Source organism: Sylvia atricapilla, chromosome 2 (assembly GCF_009819655.1).
Source record: "Sylvia atricapilla isolate bSylAtr1 chromosome 2, bSylAtr1.pri, whole genome shotgun sequence".
Lineage (NCBI taxonomy): Eukaryota > Metazoa > Chordata > Aves > Passeriformes > Sylviidae > Sylvia > Sylvia atricapilla.
In genome coordinates, this window is record NC_089141.1 from 32,456,639 (window position 1) to 32,482,263 (window position 25,625).

General features: G+C 38.1%; 1 protein-coding gene across 6 annotated transcripts in view; it reads left to right on the plus strand.

Annotated features, from left to right (window-relative positions):
- DLG2 (discs large MAGUK scaffold protein 2) overlaps window positions 1-25,625 on the plus strand; it is a 986,088-nt gene that overhangs the window by 570,820 nt on the left and 389,643 nt on the right. The window lies entirely within an intron of this gene.

Sequence of the window (25,625 nt, forward strand, 5' to 3'; positions counted from 1 at the left end):
TTTAGTTACTGATATAGTGTACACTAGAGTTTAACTAGCCTCAGCCCACACTGAGCATGTGCACCCTCTCTAGAGATTACATCGATTCTTTCATAGAAATGGTTTTTAATATATTTTCACTGTACAGAGAAGCAATAAGGCAAAGGATTGTCAGTGTAGCTGTATTTTATCTTGTGTTACGGTCTGAAAAAGTGATGCTCTGTTGACTGAAAGTGATTGTTATATAAAAAAGCTTCATTTTTTTTCTCTCAAATCTAGTATCAAGTGGGAAAACTATGCTTTCTGTTATATTTTTGAGTGACCAAAATGTTTCACATGACCACAATATCTTTTATATATTTTCTTTCCTGTAGAAGGCATATACAGCTATTTATGTTGAAATAAAACCAATGTTAAAATAATATATAAAGCATCAAATTAGACTTTTTTTTCAAATTTGAATTATAAAAAGCTCTAAATATTTTCTTAGGCTCTTCTAGATTTGGAAAAATCTTGAAGGAAAAAATCTTCAATGAAGGAGCTGCTTGGTTTTCAATGGTACAGAGTATATAAAGAGATAATGTAGGAGCATTATTAAAAAAAAAAAACCTTTCTAAGACTACTTCAATATCTGTATTATAGATGTATTGTAAAGTTATTTCAGTAGGTTTAATACCTTTGTGATCACATCCTCATGTGTTTAGATAATGTGGAATTATTCAGGTTTATGTACTTCTTATATTTAATACAGAACTTTGCTCCGGAAACTTTCTTTACTGTATGTTCAGAATGCCAACTACTTATTTTGTTTAAAAAGGTGGCTTTCTTGGGTTCTGTCTGTAGTGAATTTATCACTGTCTGGGGGTGGACTGATGTACTTGGGCAAATACTTGGTGGTTTCAGTGACATGGAGTTGAGAGATTATTATTTGAAACAAACTATCTCCTTTTCTCTGTGCAGAGTAAGCATTGTGTAAGGTCTGGGAGGGAAGGGAGGAGTGTGTGTACATTTGTTTGTGTATGTATATTATTGTAGGTAGGTGCACCTAGAAAATCATCAATGATATTGCATAGAAACAATACGTGAAAACTACAAAATATTGTAGGGTTGCCCTTACTGCTTCTCCCTAGTTTAGTGATACAAGTTGAAGTCAATGATGTTTTTTGAGGGCTATGTTGACAGGGAAATCTCTCCTTGCTAAAATAGAGATGTAGTAGAACACTTATACATGGTGGTCTAAGAAAGGAGAAAAAAAAAAAAAAAAAAAAAAAAAAAGAGAGAGAGAGAGAATTTATTTTAAATGTCCATCTAATGTGTAAATGTGAGAATAAATAAGACATTGGTATCTTCCAAGGTGGAGTGTTTTATTACATAGAGTTCTGAGCAGATTTTTCTTCTGCTTGACTTGTTTTGGGAGAGACTACTTTCTTCAGACATAAGAAAGACGTAACACTTTGTGAAACTGCTTTTTGATTAGTACTATAGTACCAAATTAAATGCACAGGTCCTTCATTCCTAGAGTGTGTACTTGGCAGCTCTTATTGATATGCATTTTGGCATCCTGATGCTGACAAAAATGTTGATTTTATTGAGAAGTACATGGCTCCATATTCTTTACCAGCTTCTTCGTCTTTGGTATGCCAGAGCAAAGAGTGGCATTTGGGTATTATTGATACTTTAGAAAGTCTGCTTTGCTGGCCTACATGTTTGTGTTTGCTTCTAATGTCATGTTAAGTTTTACGTACAAAAATGTTCTCTGTATATCCAAATAGAAATTAAGCTGGAATTTAAAAAAACCCAACCCAAACTTAAAAAAACCCCAAACCAAAACCCCCCTAATTTTTAAAGTCAGTTGAAGTCGTGTTTAGATGGAAATTTGATTCCAAGACCTAATTTGGATTTTAGCTTCCATCTATTTTTTACAGACCCATTATCAGTTCTGTTTCTTTACTTAAGAGGAAAAGGGACTAGGGGAAAGTAAGAGGAAAAGTAAGTTAATAGGTAAGTTTTAAATATCCTGGTTGCTTGGAAATGTTTTTATGTCTCTGCAGTGCAGTGGGTATCTCTATCACTATTAGTATCATCAAATTATACAATTTGTGTGATTCACTCAATGATTTCATAGTTCAGGTCACTGTTATGCTGTGAGAGATTGAGCAGAATTTGAGGGTGGAAGAGGGCTTTGCTGAGGCAAGGAGATGTTTTCCATGGGTCATTGTAACAACCTGGTGTGTTCCATGGGTCATTCTAACTTGGGACTTGGTTTGTAACATTGGATGGACTTTCCCAGTAGGCACCTCTTGATTGCTAGGCCATGCAGTATAGCAGTTAATTAGATAGAAATGTATGTTTAGCTGAAGGTGTGCAATGTTCTTTGTGCAGAAGGGACAGAGGGATAGGGGTCTGTATTGCCCTGATTGTAGATTGAGGAGGAAATTGCAGAGTTTGTGTTGCTGTTCTTGTTTTAGGAAGTCCAAAGTATAAATTTTCCTTTCTGTGATCTGCATGAAAGAGGTCCTCCTCTAAACACTTTCCCAGTATGAGTTTTTGGATTCCATGAGCTCAAGATTATCCTTTTGAGGGGGAAGGAAGGTGTAAAAGTAGATTCCTATCTTTGGCCGTTTCTCAGTTCAGAAGACAATATTGGAGTCCACTGAAATTTTGCTATTTGCTATAAAATTTTCAGCCCTTCTATTTTGAAATGTTCTCAAAGAAAATCACCTCATAGCTGATAGTATCCTGAATGTGTCATCTGCAAAAGTGCATACATGTGCTTTGTTTTGAAAATGTCCATAAAAGTGAAAATGCTCACCTATTTTTGAATAATTTACTGTCAATATCAGCTTAGATGGCATTTTTGGTTGGTTGGGGGTTTTTTACAATCTCTATCAGAAAAGGTTTTTTGTAGTCAATTTCTTCTAGAAGAAACGATTTCTTCTTTTAGGAGAAATAGCTTCACCATTGTGCTTTGTTACCTGGGAGAGGCTTGTGAGCTAAACCCTAGGCTATAGATGTGGCATGACTTTAAAAGGGCAGTGAGCAGCCAAATTCTGAAAGGTCCACTGAGAACGGTCTTTTGTGTTTGAAGGCCTTTGGGGCTAGTGCTGAAATTCTACGATTTCCTTTGAGAACTCTTTGCATGGTGGCAAGAAGTGAGAGCTTGCTTCAAGGCATTCTGCCTCAGTACTAATGCACAAGGTCTACTCCAAGAGATGCTTGCTCTTCCAGCAGCATAAAGAAATTTAAAAGCTTAGATCACTCCTTTCAGTTCACAGATTCCCACATGCAACTGGCCATTCTTCTGGCAAGTCCTTCCCTTCTGTAAAGTTACATCGAGCTATTTCAGTCAGCTAAGGGAGAACTTTTCACTCTAATCTAGTGTGTTCAAGTGCCAGTAAAATAGCAGTTAAACAGCAAATAAATAGCAATAATTGGCTTTTAAACTTTTTTCTTTTTAATCTTTAAGGCTATTGAGAGCTAGATTGTATAAGTTGAGCTCAAGTTTTGATAGGAGTAGCTGGGCAATTTTTCATGAGGAAAGAAGCTCATATTCCGTTCTCAATGTGGTATGCTCTTATCAGTGGATTTAGATGACAGCCCTTAATTCAGCATCTTGCCTTGGATTGATCCTCATGCTGCATTCACTGAAAATGAAGTGAGGTAATTGAAATATTGTCAGCAATCTGTGCAGCTGCTATGTAAGAGATGTACAAATGCAGAAATACAAAAGCTGTTATCATATTCTTTTGAGGATGAGTGATATTGTTCCAACAATTCCTGTATCCAGTCCCTCTCACTGACAGAGGGCTTTGAGAAGTCTGCACCATTCTAGGTGGCATTCAGATCTGATTCTCTCCCAGGACAGCCGCTTTAGAAAACTTTGATTTTTGCATTCATGTTTAACCTATTTCTTCTACCAAAACCAGGAAATCATTGTTACGGCTGAATTCATAGCAGTTATATTTGGCATAAAAAGGAGATCAAAGCTTAGCCTGTTGAGTCCAGAAATTTCCTTAGTGATGTGTGGAACACTCCTGGCCAGAAGTAAGATGAAATGAGGCATAAGAGCATTCCCAAGGAAATGGTAGTCACTGCCTCTGGAGGTATTTCAAAAACTCATAGATGTGTCGCACAGAGACATGGTCTAGTGGTGGGCTTGGCAGTACTAGGTTAATGGTTAGACTCAGTGATCTTAGAGGTCTGTTCCAACCCTCAGTGATTCTATGATTCTGTAATTGTTTGGAAATGTGTTTCCTGAGCTTGATGGTTGCTCATGTGACTCCAGTTTGAATGGTATGCGATGAAAAGGCCAGAAACCCCAGAAACTAAATACGGTAAGGCCACAGTTGGACTTTCCCTTTAAACATGAAAGTTCTTTTTTTTGGTGGTTTTGTTTTGCTTTGGGTTTTTAGGGCATTTTGAAGGTGGTTTTGGGGTTTGTTTCATTGTTGTCATTTTGAGTTTTCTTTTTAAGGAAAGGAAAAAGACAACACCAGCGTTAGTTATGAGGTTTTGTGGTCTTCAGATTCAGGAACTTGGGGGTGTGTCAGTCATTACAGATTTTCCACCATCTCACGGGAGGTAATTCGGCAATCTCTGCCTTGGTTGATAATGTAGTATTGCTTTGCAAAGGCTGCTGGTTGTAAAAGAAAAGTGGATATTCTTTCATTTGTTACATAATTTTCTGTCTCCTTCTATTAATGTATCAGGTCTTTATCAGTGTTAATATTTTTGACAATACATAATGTTAAGTGTTAGCAAAGAAACTTAAGAAATAGGCATGGTTACACAGATCATGACAGTATTTGTGTGCAAGATGTTCCATATACTTTCCTTCCAATATGGAAGTGGATACACTATGTACTGTACTTACCAATGATAGTAATGATTTATAGTTTAATTACACATTATTTGGCTCCTGCTGATCAGTCATAAGTATCTTAATGCCTAATTTGCATTTGTTGCACCATGTTTAGAATTGCATTTATTTAAACTCATATTTCAAAGTTTCTCCTCCTAGATGCCTCAAAAAGCCAAGAACATTTTCTCCCCTTGACATGTAATTTGGCTACTGGAATTTTCAGAGGAGGATGAAAGGGGGCATAGAAAGGGAATTGTAGGGTTTGGACAGGGATTGTATGTAGCATTGATAATTAGCCAAAACTGCACAAGTGTTCTGATAGTTCTGCTATTCATAATTTTGTCTAATACTTGCCATGTTCATTTATCCATGGATAAACTGTTCATCATTTTTGAGAACAGAGGGGCATTTCTCTAGGGCCAAACTGGTAGAACCCAAAGAGGTTCAAAACCTTCTATTTTTCCTGCACTTTTTCTATATTCTGCCATGCCGTGCAATCTGTGTCTAGAACTAACCAGGCGCTTTTCCCTAAGTAGATCCTTGCTACCACAGGAACTTAGAACACAGGGAAGGCTTTAATTTTTCCTATGGTACTCTGATGGCACAGGCCACATAACAGAATTTTAGTCTTCCTGTCTCTTAGAGTGGTTCATGAGGTTATAGGTTGCTGGACCTCTTTGGTGGCATGTCAACAGGATTAATAAACTGGATGCTCTCTGGACTAAAAGGAAAAAAAAAAAAATCCCAAAAAACCGAAATGGTTGTGTTATGATTTGCATAAAATGATTAGGAATAAAGCTTGGTAACCCTAGTTCGGCTTTGTGTCTAATATTCCACTACATTTAAATTGGGTGTTCAAAGATGCAAATCCCTTTACTCAGCAAGGTGGCTTTGGTCTAATGCAAACAAAAGAAGTGAAGGGTGATGTGATGCATGACAGTTTACAGCTGGACACTGAGCAACGGCACACACAGAATTGAGAATCTTGAGATAGAAGTGGTCTCCGCTATTTTGGTGTGACTTGGAGACACCACCTGAAAATTGATCTTCCTTTTGGAAATGTTTCTCTCTACTATTCTGGGGTATGAAAATACCAGACATGTCCACCAAAAAAAAAACCCCAAATAAAACCCCCCCAAAACTAAAGGGAGTTTCTGGTTATAGTAGTGATAAGATTTACAGAGTTTGCCAGTTTAGCTCTCTGTTTTTCCATGTCTGCATGTGACTTTTGGATGAAGGATAATAAAAATAAAGCCAAAAAAGTGTCAAGAAAGGAATATGGACTCAATTACTTTGCTTTTAAAAACCGTGTTTCTTTGAAATAAGCCTTAAATTATTACAATAGAGTTTATAAATTAAATAGCATATACTCATTTATCTTTTTGCATAAGTTTTTTTTATAAATTACTACAGCTAATCAGAAGAATTGTCTCAGTAGTCATCTAATTTTAAAATCTCTGATCATTCTGAGAGTTAGAAATACAAGGATCAAAAAGGAATTCTTTATGTGTTGAAAACAGAGATCCTGTAATAGCTAAACCAAATATCAGAAAAACATACAAAATAATCCTTTTTGTAAATTCCAATTCTGGTATAAGCTTTCTTTTAAATCACAGAAGCCAGCTATGAATGCAGTACAAAATCCAATTTAGAAAAATAACAGCTGGTTTTGGTTTGGATATATTGTATTTTTAATACAGGGTTTTGCCTTTCTGATTAAGTATTTGTACAAGGAGATGCAGGTTACTTCAGCAGCTGAAATTGTTCGTATAATTGGTCAAACAGAACATGAGACAAATGATTTTCATTATGCATTTGAAATGAGAGCAGAATGGAGTAGCGTCCCAGGATTCCTGTAGCTGCCCTGCTAGAGCAACTATGCTGCACCCAGGTATGAAATCAATTAAACTGAGGCTTTTAACACTCGTTGTTCTCTTTTCACACTCCTTGTTTACATTTGCCTTTCTTTTAAATTCTGATAAACACTTACTCCTTGCTGAGCTGCTATTTCTTGCATTCATGATCACGAGAATAGGAATTACTGTTTATCCATGTGCTGGTTTGTCCAAATTTTGTGTTGTGACCATCACTCACCTGGGAGCTGATCACATTCACTGGAAATTGGCAAGGTCTAAGCTCTGTTTTTACTTTTCTTCATTCTGCAGAGCCTACTTTGGAGGGAAAAAAAAGGTGTTTGAGAGATCTGTTTCATGGCCCAGTTGATGTCCACTAGCACAGCTTCTAGTGCCAGCACAAGGCTGAGAGCAGAAGCATGTGACAAGGGTCATGTCCCAGCACAGCTGTCTCTTCCAAAGGTAGTCACACTGGTATGCAATGTGGGGTGTGCAGTTCAGTTTTGACAACACAGCGGTGCTCAGGGACCTCCCCGTGCTAAGCACAGAAACTTGTATCAAGCTCATTTCTGCCTCCAAGAATTCAGAAATAATAATGTTTCACTTAAGAAAGGGAGAGTTCTGGAAACAACTTGTTCCCTTTCTGTTTTCACTTTCTGCTCATCAGACACATCTGGGTTCTATCAAAATCTATCTGTCTTGCAGTCATGAGTGTAGAAGTCACTTGTCATGCTCTGAGAGACTGCAGTTGGGCACACAGGCTCCAACAGCCAAATGACATCTTGGAAGAAAAAGAACCCCAAATCTTTATCTAGATATTCAGTAAGAAGGTAGTAGAAATAGCAGAACCTTGGTGTCATATTCTGTCTGGGGCTGATGCTGCTACATTTGCTGCTGTGTTTTGGATGATCCTCATACCACCAGCTCAGGCAAAAATTTAGAGGCAGGTGCTGTACAGGACAGGCTTAAGAATCACACCCACATGCCTGAGAGCATTGTCCAAATACTTCCTGAACTCTGTCAGGCTCAGTGCTGTGACTGCTTCCCTGGGGAGCCTGTTCCAGTGCCCAAGCACCTTCTGGGTGATGAACCTTTTCCTTATCTCCAACTCAAACCTTCCCCTGCACAGCTTCATGCGGTTCCCTTGGGCCTTGTCACTGGTCACCGGAGAGAAGAGATGGGTGCCTGCCCCTTCTCTTCCTCTCATGAGGAAGTTGTAGGCCTCAATGAGGTCTTCCCTCAGTCTCCTCTTTTCCAGGCTGAACAGACCAAGTGCCCTCAGCTGCTGCTCAAGGCTTCACCACCCTCATGGCCCTCCTTTGGACACTAATAGCTTTTTTCCATGCAGCCCAGGATGCTGTTGTCTTTCTGGCCTGCAAGCCCGCATTGCCTATCGCATTTAACCTTTGACCCAAATCCTGGTCTGCGGTGCTGCTTTTAATACATTTCATCCCCTGGACTGTATTAATGTCATTGGTTGCCTGACCCAGGTAGGGGACCTTGAAACTTGGCCTTGTTGAACCTCATGAAGTTTCTTGTGGTCCCACTGGGCATTTCAGAAAAACATGGCTTATAGAATTTGCAACAACTTTGAAAAAAAGTATATGTTGCTATAATTATTATTATAATTTTTAATAATTTTTATTCAAATCTTTAATGATTTTTAAGGAGTAAAACCTCATAGAAATATGAAGAGGGGCAGTACCTGTTTGCTGTGGGTTGATTTGACTTCTCCATACTTCTGTAATGTACCACATGTAGATCTACTATCAGATTAAGCAGAGTCATGATATACTGCAGTTGCCTCTGGGGCAGTTACTAGCTTGCTCAGCCTCTTCAAGTATAAAAGTAGAAGCAATTTGATCACTTCTGCAGGCATAAATCTGAAAAAATGTTGTCTTTTTCTTCTTTAAGTTGTCATGGCAGTATTCTCAGTGGATCTTCTCTTTTAGCTGAGATGCATTCAAGTCTATGTAGTCAGCACAAAACTGGAATTCACACATTACTTTTTAAATAATTTGTGCTGAAAATTGAGGTTATCGCTCTTAGTTATTTTGGTTTTAAGCACTGGTTGCTGTCTATCAGCTAATTTGTGTACCAAGAAATAAAACGTCATGTTAATCATATGGAGAGTACAGAAAGAAATGAATCAGCTCTTAGTAGTGGTTGAAAATGCAGGATTGCAGAAATATTTTGCTGAATGGACAAAACTTAAAAAGCTTTTCAGATTCATAATTCTTTGGTTGTTGTATCCTCTGATGGTAGCCCTTGTCATATCTAACCAAAAGGTTGCCTTTTGCTCATTTTATATAATGCCCTTTCAAAATGCATGGTACTGCGCTTAGTATCTGAAATTTAGTATCTGTTTTCCGTCGAACCTTTGCTCCTTTGTCCTCTTTTTGAAGAGTCCCATTACTTCTACTTTTTTTTTTCATAACTCATCTATATTTTTGCATTTTTGAATGGTTGCCAAAACAGTAGTGGAATTACTGGGTTTACTTGTATGCTCTTTGTCTGATTTCCAGATGGAAGTCTTTTTTCTTGTGGTTCACTTGCCAGGGTTTGTCCTCAGGTGATAATAACTTTAATGTAGTTTCTGCCAGTTTTTATTTTATCATGTTACCTCTTGCACTTGAGGGTTCATGAAATCTGACAAACCAGCAAAATGCAAAAGGTAACAGAATTGCCACAGCAAAAACATTTGCTAGCAAGGGAGTGAGGGGTAAAGGAGCTAGGTTTTTGTTTTATTAATAATAAAAGCAATAATAAAAATACAGAGATGCAGGAAATTCTTTTTGCAATCTGAAGTATTAGTTGGTGTTCTGCAACCAACCAGGGGCAGGAGAGGTGATGGAAGCAAAATTGATCCTGCTTGTTTTCTCCAGATGTCATTACTTCCTGATGTCTTGACATTTCTTTAAGCGCCTCAGAAGGAACAGCTATGTGATTCTTTTGTTTTCTGATACATGTGTGAGTTAGGTCATTGTTCATTTCATTTCACACTGGGAAGGCTGAGGCAGGAAAGTTAACACATGTTTTTTTTGTGGATTGTACAGAGAACAGCAGGAGAGCTTCATTTTCAACCCCTTTGTCATAGCTCTGTCCTAAGGCAACAGCCAGACTGAACCTACCTGCACTATTTGTTGAATGGCTCGAAGTTTTAACCCATCTATGTGGAAAGGTGTCTGAAATCTGTTCTCATTGTACCTTTATGGGTCATTGCTGGTTGTGGCCACGCTTGAGGTGCAGCATCAAGCTCAGTCCCCTTGGTGGGGACTCTCAGTGACTTCCTGGGTCATGAGTGTGGGTATGTTGATGAGATTTCCATCTTTTTGAGATTAGTGGTTCTTCGTGTAACTGTAGAAGGATGCAGTGGGTTCTTTGTTGAAGTTTGCATCAGCCTGTTTCATGTATGAGAATTTTCAGCTGAAGGCAGGGCTATGCTCTTGGAGTGAGGCACATACTGACTTGGAGGTACAAAGCAATTATTTAACGGGCACTTCAAGCTTTTCCATCAATAGATTGTGTTCCTTTCAGCAGTTTGAGCTGACCTTATTGCTGGGATGTTGTACTGGGATGGTCAACACAATTTAAACAGTTCTTGTACTATTGAATTGGTAAACTTGGAGTAAGAGGAGAAAATGTAAGAGTAAAGCAAGAAGAAAGAAATTCAGTAAGAAGCCACTTACGTGGACCACAGCTCAGCAGAGTGCTTAACATTGTTCTCATGTAACTTTGATACAGTCTGTGTTGCTGGGACTTGGTATTACTGGCACTACTTTGAATGCTGAAGTTTACCCAAAAGTTAAGTACCCTTCTGAACTGCAAAGTAGCAGTCTTAATCTGGAATTGTTGCTTTTTAAAAATTCATGCTATTGGCTTTTTCCATTTCTGTGTAAAAGTAAAGAAAAAGAAGAATCCTTTTAAAATCTACCTGATATGTAAATTGACAGGATAAAAAAAAAAAAAAAAAAAAAGCTTTCAGAATTGAATATATCAAACACATAGGAAATGCTACTTCTTAATTTGCTTGTATTTTTAAGTTTAAATGACAGTGGGGTTTAAAAAAAAGTGGCAGATGAGAGGAAAAGAAAATAACATTTTTGTAGAGATCTTGCACTCAGATTCAGTCCAACAAAGAAATTAAAGGACACAAAAGAAAAAAATTAATTGTTGCAATGACTGGTCTTTGACTACTGCATCACTAGTGGGAAAAGTTGGTGAAGCAGAGTATCAGTAGATCTGAAAGTAATATAAAGCAGCAGTGCTTCCTCTGATTATTAGATGCAAACGTTCAGACTCATGATGCAGGAGTTTTGGGCTGGAACTCAGCAATCACTACTCTATCCTTACTTCCCTTGAAAATTCAGTACTTATAGCTTGCATAGCCCTCCAGACTTAAAACCCCACATATTTCTGCAAACATAAATAAATAAACCTGTTTTATAAAACCAATGAAAAATTGAATGGCTATATTGTTCTTAATCTTCTAATGCAAAGTATTTCCCTTGTAAACCACTCAGTTATTTCTGTCATTTGTTCGTAATGCATTAGAGGCTTGTAAACAACCAATTGGCAAAACTCCAAAGAGGCTTCATAGAAGTTATTATCTAAGATTTATTTTAAAAATTAAACATTTTAATGTTCACAGGAAGACTGTAATCCAGTCAGAAAGGTTTAAAAAGGTGAGGTACACTTAAACAATTTTTTAAATTCTCTGGTGGAGACATTGTGGGCTATTCCCAGCTGATCTATTATATTAACTTATAAAAAGTAATTTTACTGGTTAAATTATTTACCGTTTACTTGATTGGCAGCAGTACTTGTTTTGATAGAAATAAATGCTTGTTATAAATGGCATTGCACATATAAGGCATAAACAAACATGGAATGCTTTTTTGCCTATAAAATATTAGCAAAAAAGTGGGAGAGTTGTATGTTTATGTGTGTAAACTTTATGATCTTTTATGGGGTGTAGTTGCATCTGCTTTTGTCATACTTTGATTTTTATTCAGTATGAGTTCTTTAATGAAGTTTTGTCATCACTGTCTTGACCTCAGGTTTTACATGTCTGTAGTGGTTTTTCACAGATAGTGGAAAAGCTTTAGGTATTCCGTAAGATCATTTTTTAAAATTTAATGGAAATTGTTCTGAAAGGTGCTTTAATTGAAGGACTGGTAGATCACGTTTTTGGTAAGTTTGCCCCAGCTGGCAGCCCCCACAGAACCAGTCTCTCACTGCCCCTGCAGCAGGGGGAAAAAAAAATTGGAAAGCAGGAGAAAGTGCATGAACTGAAATCAAATTAGAGAAATCTCACCAGTTCCTGTCACAAATAAACAGCCCCTCTGAGGGAGTATCTGCTTCAGCATGGGGTTGTCCATTGGCTGTGGTCGCTTTGTGGCTCTGCCTTCTTTGCCGTGCAGTACCATCTACTGCTCTGGTCCACCTGTTCATTCCTCCTCTTCTCAGTATTTTCTGTCCTTTATTGGAGATGTTTTCACAGAGGCTTGGCTGAAGGTGAAGGACTGAGCTGTTTCCGTCACGGTCCATTTGTATCACTCATATTTATAGGACCAGGTACTCTGTAAAATCAGCTTATTTTATGAGCTCACTAGGTAATGCAACAAACTAGTTGCAACCATTTTCGCAATAAGCAATCTCTCTCATGCCCTGGAAGATAATGGTTTAAACATTAGCTCTTCAAATTGATGAAGAATTGGTGAGTTATTTGCGCTCTCACTTTCAAGTCTTCCACTTTTCAGAGAAGCAAATAATACCGATCGTGTGGATCTAGGGAGACCTCATAGAACCTTTCAGTATCTAAAGGGGCTACAAGAGGTCTGGAGAGAGACTTTTTGCAAGGGTCACTACACACACTTTTCCAAGGGTGTGTAGGGACAGGACAAGGGAGAATTAGTTTGAACTGAAAAGAAGCAGATTTAAACTAGATATGAGGAAAAAATCCTTCACTGTGAGAGTGGTGAGGCACTGGCACAGGTTGCCCAGAGACGCTGTGGATGCCCCATCCCTGGCAGTGTTCAAGGCCGGGTTGGATGGGGCTTGGAGCAAACTGGTCTAGTGGAAGGTGTCCCTGCCCATGGCAGGGGGAATGGAACTAGATGATCTTTAAGCCTCCTTCCAACTAAAGCATTCTATAAATTCATTCTCTAAGCTGATGGAAACAACTGTACCGGGTGAGACTGAAGGGTTGTTCAAGCCCTTACACCAAATAATCTACAGAATGTTGTGAGGGGACTTTGAAAGGAAAGGAAAAGTTACCTGCTGTTAGGTAGATACAATTCACATTTTTAGAATTGCTGCCAAATTAACACATTTGTTTTGTCAAATAAGATATTTTCTGAAGTAAGCTTTACAGAGATACTGCATTTTAGTTAATACTGAGGTATTTTTATAACATTTCAATTAGTGTAGAATTTTCCCATCAACCATGCAATTTAAGTGAAGTAGAGAGAGGAGAGAAGCAACACTGTCTTCCTTTCCTCACCTCCATTCTGCAAAGCTACATGGGTTTTGTTGCAAAGTTGTCTTTGGGTATTTTCAGAAGTTAGTTTTCTTGGGAAAAAAAAAAAGTACACTTTTTATATTAGGCTGCATACTATTTTTATTTGAAAATTTTATATAAGTTTTCTTGACAAATTCTGTTCATCAAAAATGTATTTATGCTCCATTGTGAAAGATTTTTGAAATATTTTGTTCCAAACTAAGCAAACCTGTAGGGGGTTTTAATACTGCTTCTTTGCTTTTTTAATAAATCAGTATTATTTTCTGAACTTTGCTTGATTTGTCAAGTATTTTAGTCCTTGTGACATTGTTTTCCAATTTAACTGTGAATATTTGGAGCCCCAAAATGAACTTGCTAGGAAACAAAATAAAAAAATTTCATATACAGTAAATGACATACTGTTTAAGGCCACTTGTTTCCTTGTCTCTTGTACTAGGAGTTTTAAATTTCTGTCCTCTCACCTCTCTTGCCTCTCAGCAAATAATTATGTCATGCTTTCTTTTGGATACCCTTTTTTATGAGATGGTAAGGAACTGGAGAAGATAAAAAAGTTGTTATATCCAGTATTTCATCCTTCGGATCTGGTATTTCCATTTCATCATAGCTATTTAGCAGCTTGGACATTCAGATTTGCTGTACAGCTTCTTTGGCAAAGGACGACATCTTGTTCCAAAAAATACCTGTCAGTCTTTATGTGACTTTTCTGAGCAGACAGCCTATAAATTCTTTATACCATCCTCCTTAAAATACATTGTAACTGAAATCTTGACCTTATTGAAATCTTCAAGATTTGTGTGCTCTGGATTTTACCCATGGGTAAAACAGTCATGTCTGGCCTCTGAAGAATAACAGAACAAGCTGAGTTGGAAGGGACCCACAAGGATCATCGAGTCCAACTCCTGGCCCTGCACAGGACATCCCGAAGAGTCATACACCATGTGCCTGTGAGCACATCTTGAACTCTGTCAGCCTGGTGCTGTGACCGCTGCCCTGGGGAGCCTGTTCCAGTGACCAACCCCGTCTGGAAGAAAGGTTTTCCTACTTTTTTATCTAAAACTCCACTGACACAACTTCAGGCCATTCCCTCAGGTCCTGTCACTGCTCCTTTCATTTCTACAGTACCACCCTTAAGTGCAGAGAATATAAGTCTGAAGAGGTAAAGGGAGCTCTCGGCTGTATTTTGGAAATGGAGGCTGGAATTGCATCTTTTTGGAGAGATAAGAAATCATACATCAGCTGTCTTGGGGTTATTTGGGTAGTTTTCTAAGGTTTAGTGAAAGTAAACAAATTGTTGTAGGGTGGCTCTTAAAGTTTGTCACCCGAAGTCCTTGCAAATCTTGTGTTCGCACCACTTCTGTATTTAGTTCCTTTCAAAATTTTCTTCTTTTTGTGAAAATATTTTGGCTGTGACATTAAGGAGGTCTGATATTTAGCTGCTTGCTGCATTAGAATCTCAGTATAGAGAGGTCTCCTGAGTTCCACTGAGGTAAACCAGGTGTGCACAGTTAAGTCCAAAGTAACACAAAGGGAAAACTTTGATTTTCATGCATGTGTTTTCACTTCTGAATAGTGGCACAGAATCTAGTTAGGTAGTTGCATGATTGTCCCGAAGTGAAGCAGCTGTCTGGGCTCTAATCTTGCCCTCCTATTCTTCCAATGAGGCTTTTTGATTAACTTTTTATTCTTAGGACAGCAATTTGTACCAAGGATCTAATTAGAACTTTATGTAACACAGGCAAAGCCCTCCTTTTGCTAGTCTGTCTCACCTCAGTCCTGCTAATATTGCAGCTTTCAGTATGGAGCATTCTGAAATATCTGATATTTCTAGCTATCTCCTCTGGTTGAAAACAATTTCAGCTGTTGAGAGTCGGGAACAGGGTTCATTTGATTCTTTTGTCCCGGTAAGGAAAACTATAACGTATCTCTAAAATAAGGCATGTTTTTAAATTTCAGTTCTGACGGTTAGGATTCTTTAGGGGGGAAATGAATTAATCTGAATTCTATTGAACGGAATGAAGTCAGACCTCTGACCATAGCTCTTCTGTGTTTCTTTCTGATGAAAAGATGAGTAGTAAAGAACTGCGTTTTATAAAAGGTAGTGATTTTTCTGGGGAGCAAATGCATAGTTCTATATACTTGAAATTAAAATACATTGCCAGTATTTCTATTTTATCATTACTTAATCATCAAGATAAAAGCTATATTACATATAATTGTTGCTTTCTGAAAAAATATAATTGAGATATGGCTTTAAAATTATAATAAATATTAATAAGCATAAATTGAATATATGTGTATTACTGCTTATCACCAGATCACACACAGTAATGTTGTAGATTATGCAAAAAATAAATTATTTATTTTATGTTTACATCAATATGTGTTGCTACTTCTAATTCCACGTATTTTGAATAAGCTATTTATTTATATTAATGTGTTGTGCATTGGAAATACTTTAATAGCAGATGGCTTTGGGTGACTGGGTTAGGAGAGCCAGGTAGAGTGTCCTGGAAAGGAAAGAAGATAGTGTCTTTCTTTCTTCTATGTATCTTCATTTCATGTGAAATATGAATTTAATGGGATATTTTTAAATGAAAATGGGCTAATATTGTGCAGAAGAGACACACATCTGAACTGTTAAGTATGTGATCAGCAAGCTGGAGAATTATTCAGTTCTAGCCATGTCAGATTAGTATTGAGCTAATAAGTGAGCAAAAGAGTCTTCAATAACAGATGGGGTGATAGCAAAAAAAAAGCTTGAACCCCTGTTTGTATAAGAGTGGAGCACTTATAATTGAAGAAAACATTTCAAAATGTGTCAAAAAGCATATAGTAGCATATGAAGGATGGGCTGACTTTAACTTTGGAGTCTCTTGCTTTCTCCTTGTTACAGCTGCCCTAAAAAACCTTGTGCCTCCCACAGATTCTGTGTTCTTCTTGCTGTAATATTTTCTATGTCATTTTTCTCCCATTTCTCTGAAGCACACGATGTTCCCATTTCTTGTCCTCCCAGCCAAACATTTATTTAGTATCAGGGTCAGGTCTGCAGTGGGGTTTTTATATGTTAGTGCTCAGAATTGGTGCACCCGCCTGTGAAGTTGCGTAGCTTTTGGAAAGGACCATCACATTAGGTGTTAATTTTTCCCAGACGTCCCATGGCGAAAGTCAAGATTTACAACAGGCTGAGAATGGTAAATGTGATATTTCTGGCAGGCATCATGATTTACTGGAGGAGGGGGATGTGTTTCATTTGGAGGGTGGGATTGGTGCCTAAAATGTAGGGTAGGAGGAGACTGGATCTGTCCAAATGGTTCGGGGGAAAGGTTGCATCATGTCTGAATGCAAGTTTCTTGGGATAGATGTTGAATTGTTTTCACCGTTGAAATGCTGTTGTACAGGCACAAGAGATCTGAGTTCCTGAAGCTGAATATTTTTAGAACTGTGCTCTTTTATTCCTGTGTTCTACCTCCCTCCTGCCTTAAGCGGGCAGCTCTGTTTGTGTTACTAAATGCTATGCTTAGTCCTTTTCCAGGTGTTCTCTCCTAGTGCCTGATGTATATAGTGCATTACTTTGGGTTTCCTTTGCCGGGAAACGTTTTCTTTATCCCTTCTAACAGTAATCAAAGCCTATTTCTGAAAGCCCTCTCCTGGAGCTTTTCCATTAAAAAATGAGAAACAAACCACCGTCATATCACAGACAGATATCCAGGAGATGGGTTTTATTGTTACTGTTTTTGCTGTTATTATTAGAGGAAGAGGCTGCCTTGATGCTCTGAACCATTTAATGTTCCAGTGTTTTGGGGGATGCTGCTCAGTGTATGAAGGGTGGTTGTGCCATTTCAATCTCCCCTGATTGGTTTACAAACCCATCTTTTCAATATTGGTTCAGATCAGTTCTGACAGTTTTTAGATTTTATGTCTTTGATTGTTACACCTATTGTTTAATACAGTGAAAGGTGAATGTTTTCTTGGTGTACAAGGAAGTAGTTTGATTTTGTAGAAGAAGTGGCTTTTAATATATACACTCACACAGTAAATTCAGAGAGTGCAGAACTTTCCTAGTCCTTTTCAGGTCACTACTAATAATGTACACAAAGAGCAGCATCTGAAATGTTTGTGTTTTACAGAGCAGAAAATATGTCTTGAAACTAAAAGATATCCTATAATCCAAAAACGGTCATGTTTCAAAGTACTGCCTTGTATTACTTTTGTGCCTGTGTCATGAGAAAAAGGGTCATGTTGCTGCTAGATAAGTCACTGTTCCCACCTATTTTAATTCAGATTAAGATAAGATTTTCTTACTCAGTGTCGCTGCATCCCGTTTTAGCCAAAACAACACTGCTGAGAAATGGCATAATGCTAAAATAGAAAGGTGGGGAAAGACCTCATAGGTCACATTGCCCATCTGTCATAATGTGAGTACTGCCTACAGTACTCATTTCAGTGCTAACCTAAGTTTGTATAAAGGAGTTTTAGGCAGCAAAGCTTCAACCTCTCCTCTAGGGAGACTATTCTATATAGATTGTTGAATTTGCCACATGGTTGTAACTGTGGGTAAAATCTACTTGGATGCTCTTGGCATGAAACTGAAAAATACTCCCATGGTAAAAATAGCAAAGTATTGAATGAAAAACACCCAAGTATAATTTTCCTGTCATTAAGTGTTTTTCAGCATCATTAATAACATCAAAGAAATATTTTTTTTTATTATTTCTTCCTTTTACTTTTAGTCCATTTTGTTAGGTTTGGTTTTTTAGTCCTACTTGCACCCATAATAAGACCATAATAGGTCCTATCCACCTGTTTGCGCCCACAATCTATTTTTTTCAAGTTCACAAGGATGCTGTTCCCAGGATCATTTCTCAAGGGGAATTGCTTTCTTTTTTTCCAGGCCTATACTTTTAAGTAAGGTGGATTTTTTAGGTTCTGTGCAACTTCTTTGAAAGAATGTTGATTTTGCTGTACTCTCCAGTCATTTCCATTGTGTTTCAGACTTACAATGGCCCTTGGCATTGTTTACTTAAGCAATGACCTATCATAGAGCTTCTTTTCTGGCACTCTTACCTCAGGTTCAGTCCCTTTATATTGTTTCATTATTCTCCAATCCTATGGTGCTGTGTTGCATTGATTTTGTGTTTTTAAATTTTTTGCTTAATGCCATTTCTGAGAATTGAGAGGTCAACAGCAATGCATTTTAATAGAGCATGTGAGGAGAAGTAGGTCTAGCTTGCTTTCTCCAAGAGGAAAGTGCCTCTTTATAGAAGATCTATAAGGGTGTAAATATATGTTTAATCAATTGCTAATTAATGTGTTTCTGTTTTTACATTACAGCTTTTCTTGTGGCCATGGTACTGCTTACACTTTGTTGAGTGTGCTTATTCTGGCATTGCAGTACTTGGAGGGGTCTAAGTGAAAGATGGGGACTTTGCAACAGGACCTGCTGTGACAGGATAAGGGCTGATGATTTTAAGTTGAAAGATGATTGATTTAGATTACATTAGATATAAGGAAGATGTGTTTACCAGAGTGATGTGATAAAATGCCAACACAGGTGCTCAGAGAGTTGGTGAATGCCCTATCCCTGAAAATATTCAAGGTCAGTTTGGATGGGGCCTTGAATAACTTTATTGAGTGGAAGATGACCTTGCTTATCACAGGGGCCTTGGGCTGGATGAGCTTCAAAGGCCCTTTCCAACTTAAACCATTCCACGATTTTATGATTTGTTGTTTCTCCGACTCTGCTACCTTCACCTTACAGAAAGGCAGTTTTCTTAGCTTGGGTCTACTGCCACACAAACAGAGCCACAAGTCAGGTGCTCCCTTCAGAGCCCAGCTCCAGTGAGTTCACATCTGCTCAGGATACACTGTGTACTCAACGTTTTCTTTCGTAACAAAAGACTTTGCTCTTTTGATTTCTTCTGCTGGTCCAGTCTCACCTCCAATACTTGATTTGTAGGTTTTTCAGAAAATAGAATGACTAAATAAAAGGTACTGAAAAAATAGCTGTTGTTCAGTGAAATTTCAGAATATTTAGCATTTTGAAGGCAAAGCAGATTTAACTAAGGGAATTTAATTTTCTTGCCATGTTACATAAACATTTTGTTATTGAGTTGGATATTGAGAAGCCAAGATGACAAACTCAGACTAAGGGAGAACACTTCTTTTTGAGGTTCATCTTTACTCCAGACACCTCCCCTCCTCTAGCCATCACTTCAGGTCCCACTCAGTGCCTTTAGGGAGACCAGGGACTTGGGATCCCTCACACATGGGGTTGGAGCTGGGGTCAGGACATGCTTGTTTCTCTTTGCTGCTTCTTTTTCCTCACCCTTTTCTTCCTTATTCCTTGTTTCTCCTGCCCTGGTTGGGGGTTCTGGAGACATTGGCTTGAACCACCTGTGTCCAGCATAGGGCAGCCCTGGCTTCTCCTCATGGAAGCCAGCCTTGCAGGTGACTGCTTCCTTGCTGTTTGCATCCAGAAGGCAGGCAAAAGAGACACAAGATTCATGTCTCAGTAGGTCATACTCCTCAAACAAGACACTTGAATGTAGTAGAGTGAGGAATAACAAGGTGTAAGGTCTACAAATAGGACAGATTTTTCTTCTCTGTGCAAAATTTTTTAAACTGTGTGGGAAATTGGTCCTAAAAACCAAAAAACAAAACGTCATTTGCATATTTCCACTCTCTGTCTTACATCAAGATTGCGTCATTCTAAAGGGACCAGCCTCTTTAATCAGTAACAACCTGATGGCATTACAAAGGATCACAAGGAGAGCCCTGGCTAAACTCGGCAGCTTGTGATGTTCATGCTGGGTGCTACAACCTGTGAAATTGTGGAAAAACTGGCAGTTCTGCCATGTGCTGTCCTGCAAGCCACCCACAAAGCATTCAGGTTCTTGGGCAGAAGGACATCAGTAAGAAAACTGAGATTTAAAAAGAGTTGAAAAGACCTATAGTAAAGTACCAAATAGTTGTAATTTATGTAACAGAACGTCTACATTGAGAAATGTATTTTATGCCGCACGAAGGTAAACCATGTGTTTTTTTAGAGAGCTGATTCCCCCTGAGCCCTGGATAGCTGCACTTCACACATGGATGTTTGTCTTTTAAACTGATGTGCTGTGAGTGCAATGGTCCTGCAGTGATTTAGGGTTTGAAACAAACTGTCGGTCAAGTGATATATTTGGAATTATTGAGTTAATTTTTTTCATCACTTAGAGATTCTGGGACATAAAGGGGCACTCTGGGACATCAATTAAAACTTTTCCAGAGGACGTTAGGGTAGAAGTTTACTTCCACTGACAAAAAAAAAAATCAAAACACTCTTTGTTCCAGCACAGACCAACTTGAAGTTTATTGCAGTTATCCAAAATCAAGTTTGTTTCTTTAAGTTCTTCCTATATACTTAAATGTATATACATTAAGTGAAAACATTTGGCAAAATAGCTTTGCCTCTATACATACTTATCCAGAATCAGTGAATTAATATGATGCATTTTATGGACTACATTAATTCCCAGCTCTCCTCATGGCCACTTCAATGCCAAGACAAGATTGTTGGTGATTTTGCTATATGTGCTGTTAGAACCATCCCAAAACTCTAAAGCTTTTGTATTTTTTACTCTTTTCTCTCTGTGGAGAGTTTTAAGTGCAGTGCCAGTAAGCCTTGGTGACTTCTGCCCTTGCTTAGCAGAGATGAGCATTCTTTGGCCCTGACTCCATTCTTTCTGGACTCCTGTTGACAATGCTCAGTGTAACAGATTAATCTGAAAGAAGGTGTTTCATCCTTAAAGATTTATGTTCTGATAAACCTCTTAAACAGATACTGAGTTTTGTTAAAGTAATTCCCTTATTTCACATTTATTATTTCACATTTAGTTTTGCATTCTCTTTTTTTTTTTTTTTTTTTTTTTTTTTTTCTTTTTTTTTCTTTTTTTTTTATTCTCTTCATCTGCATTATAATTTTTAGTCCATTTATTTCTGTGTTTTTGAGGAGGGCTTTTATAACCCCATGCAGGAATGTTACACTCAAATTTCAGGCTTTTCATGATATAAAAAGGTAAGAGAGTAAGACAATAGATAACTTCTTTGTAAGCTTAGTGTACCATGATTTTAAAAATAAAAAACCATATGGTGGGTAAGACAGCCTTGACTTTTGAAAGAAAGGAGGAAAAGCCAAATATGAGAAGATACCATAATTAGGTTGCAAGTGCCATCCAGATCCAGCCCCTCTATTTTGTTTGCATTGCCATCACAGGGGCATTTGTTTTCCTCTGGCCCTGCTTAGCCTTTGGAGAAAGTGTTACAGTATTTGTAGATGTGACAGAGACAGGGTTTAGTGGTGGATGTGGCAGTGCTGGACTCTATGATCTTAGAACTCTTCTCCAACATAAATGATTCTAGGATTTTATAAAATAAATAGCTGTAAATTTGCTTTGATTTTATTTTTCTGTTGCTGGAAGGAGTTCTATGTTTGCGCACACTGAGGCTAAAAAAAAAAGTACAAAGCTAGTTCAAACAGGATGCCTAAAATCTGAATGTGTGCTTTTCTTCTGGTCTATTTTGAGTCTGCGTGCATTGATGTGTATTAGCACATAATCACAGAATATCCTGAGTGGAAGGTACTCACAAGGATCATGGAGTCCAGCTCCTGTCCCTGCACAGCACCATCCCCAAGAGTCACACCATGTGCCTGAGGGCATTGTCCAAATGCTTCTTGAACTCTGCTAGGCTTGGTGCTGTGATCACTTCTCTGGGGAGAATGTCCCAGTGGCCAGTGAGCTTTTCCCATTGATACTTCTATGTCCTTGTATCTTATACTGGGGAAAAAAATTATCCATTATATTATCATTGCTATTTCAACCTGCTGACTACTAAGATCATTACAGGGGAAACTTCAGCAGCTGTAAAGTAAGTGCTTTCTTCCATCTGATAGCCTCTGAAGCCACACAGAAATGTTAGATTTTCCTTGTTTTTGGGTTTTGGGTTTTTTAATAATACCATAATACAATTTTAGATAGGAAATTATTCCAACGCATTAGGTAATACAATTTAAAAATCTAAGTCTGCAAATGAGGCCATCTCCTTTGAAAAGTGAAATTTATATTTAAACTAAATGGCTTTATATGAGGTTGCATTATATACATAGGGAGTGGTCTCGATGATTTCTTGAGGCATTTTTCTTCTTTCATGGCATCTGCAGCCTGCAAGCAAAGCTACTTTTGACTCCTGTTTTATGTTTCAGAGCAGAGGTAGGATTGTTTGCTGCAAAGTCATTCTTTAGATGTGCAGAGATATTCTCTATCTTTTACGTTTTCAGATTAATAGCAATGAAGTAACTTTTTATCTTTCGTAGTCTTTCAATTCATAATTCAGTGGTAAATATGACAAAAGGTGCTGTGTGTTCTGTGATCTTGAAGCCTCATCACATGCAGAGAATTACTGTTTTGACATCTAAATTGTCATTTAGTCTTTCTTGCCATTGTGTGTATATGCAAATCTGTTTCTTGCAATTGTGAAACTCCTGAAAACAGGAATTTAAACTAATTCAATGTTACTTTCTTAAGGCCTTAAACAGTCTTACACTCCATATCAGGGAAATGCAGCATGCCCTATTCATGTACAAATATAGAGACTGCTCTACTTTGTATTTTTAAGACACAAAATGCTAACATTTTTAGGTAATACAAAACTGCAAATGTATATTCCAGAGAATGTTTCAGAGTTTAGGGCTGGCTGCCTAGAAAGATGAGGCTTTAACTCTGATGTACAGTCCAGAGTTCATTGTCTGCACAAGATGGCAATAAGCCACTGACAATTTAACTGACTTTTAAAATGGTAATACATACACTCTTGTATTACTCTCAATTTCACCACCTCCTTATTTTGAGTTTAATTAAATGTAATAATAAAAGCAAGAGAGAGTTCTAGCAGCCTCAAGTTGCACAAGAGATTGGATATTAAGAGCAAAGTCTTCACTGAAAGGGTGATCAAGCCTCGGAACAGGCTGCCCAGGGAAGTGGTGGAATCACCATACCTGGGAATGTTCAAAAACCAGTTATGTGGGGTGCTCAGGGACATGGTGTAGGGGTGGACCTGGCAGTGCTGGATTATTGGTTGGACTTGACCCTAGAGGTCGTTACCAACCTTACTTCATGAGTCCATGAAATTAAAATCGCAGGTAGGAATTGCAGAGGTGGGCGATTTCAAAATGATGATATACTTGGTTGTGTTTTCATGTTAAGAAGTAATGTGATGTGCTTATGATTTATAAAGTAGTGGCCACATAACTGTTCTTGTGATTTGTGGTCTGATGTTGAATATAGTCCGGCATAGAGGGAACAGTTAAAACAAGGACTTAGAAATGCTGCAGAAAGCAACCCAGTATGAATGATATGGATAGTCTCTAAAACTGTGAGTAGCATGACCAAAACCAGTCAAGCAGGATAATGCTAGCAGTCATGGTAGAGAGAAAGTTCACCTTGTCTGAAAGGTGTGAGTCATGTTGTACACTTGTAGAGAATTTGGTAGAAAAGTAATTGTTCATGAACTAGACCATGTGCCTTTTTGTTCTGTCTCTGCTGGCTCCAAGAGCTTTTGCTCTATCTGGCTTCTAAGTTATGTTTTTGATAGAAAAGCAACTAGACTGTCTTATGTGCTGCAAGCAGAACAATCTTGAATATATTTAGGGAAGCAAAGTGTGTTATGCTCAAGTCCTTTAAGAAGAAGAATAAAAAAAAAATATTCCATTTTTTTTCTCCCCAAAGCTATTCAAGTTTTGTCTCAGCTATGCCAATATGTCACTGCAGCTGTCAGTGTGATGCCTTTCTTCAAAGCACAGAGATGGCTCAGCTGAAAGCTTCCAGTCAAGGGTAGGAGAAAGGTCCAGGCAGGGAGCAGGAGCTGTAAGTCTGACTGCACAGTATATTGTCAGCTTAGTATAATGCTTAATGTATAGGTAAGGATTGGGATGGAGAGGAAAGTGAGTGAGGAATGGGGAAAACAGGATTTCTCAATTCACTGCACTCAGTAATATTCACGCTTCTGGTGATTGCTTTGGTTTTATTTTGCATGTGGGGAAAGCTAGTAAAGTATAATTTACTTGGTAAAATGTAACTCAGTGTCTTGGGCAAGACCATGGAGAAGGTCAAAGCACAGAGTTAAGAATAAAGTCCTTATCTTCCAGAAAGCTATTTCTTCTCACCCAGTCTCAAACCTAGATAAAGACTGTATACATCTGTGTGGGTGTGCAGATTGAGAGATAAGAGGCAGTGCTGTCTCAAAGTCAGTCTAGGCAGAGGTTCTCAAGAGAATCTAGGGGTGTTTTTGCCTGTCTTTGTCAATTTATGCACAATTGGGAGTACTGTGGATGAATCCTGGTTCATAGATTTGTCAAGGTCCTCCATTAGAAGTATGGAGATACCTGAGTATCTTCTTTAAGAACTTGGTGAACCAATTTGAGATGTTTTCAAATCAGCATAGATACAGACACATCATTCTGGAAAGTAAAATCTTTGACTCCTTGTGGATGCTCATCTTATCCCTTCAGTAATTTCACTGTGGTTACAGGGCTGTTTTGATGCTACTGTGTATTCCATGGCTAGCACTATATTTAGGGCTCTCTCCAGTGATTGCAAACTGTCTTCTCAACTTTGCATGATTGAAGTCTCCTACTTTAAAGCGTGAGCTACAAACAGGGCCCCACTAATTAAATAATCTCCATTTCCTGCACTTTAATGCAATTTTGTAGCTCAGGAGGTTAGTGTTCTTCAAATTACCATATATCAGAAAGATGGGAGCAAAATGTTTGTATTAAATCACATTTCTTATTAAAAAAAACCCAACAAAACAAATACCCTCCCCAAAAAAAACCAAACTAAAAAGAGAAGTTGTAACAAGAAGCACTGTCCCACACATACACACAGAATCACGTGAACAGATATGAACAGGAGGAACAGAAAAGGCAAATGCACTGATGATATTAGTTGTGAGTAACTGCTTATAGTCACTATATCCATCTGAAACTATTGTGCTGTGAATAGTTTCATGCCCATCTGTGTGAACAGGATAAATGCCCCAGTTGCAGAAAATGATCAGTTTGATAGTTTAGTTTCGTTTTTCCAATCCATAAAGAATACAGTAAACACAGTGTTGAGATGAGCCCTGAGTGATAAATTGGCTTGAAAACTAATTCTTTACAGGCTCTGTAGCAGGGCTGGTGTGGAAAGGATCACATCATTCAAAGGAGCAGCTTTAAATGTTCAGACTTCTACTGTGGGAGGATGATGGACCAAGTGATAACCCAGGGATCAGGATTCAGTAGAAAGCTAAAAAGTGGAAGCATCGTGTTGAGTGTCCATTGTCTGGGCCTCCAGAACATTTTGTCAGGGCTCATGAAGGACAGAGGGAGGTG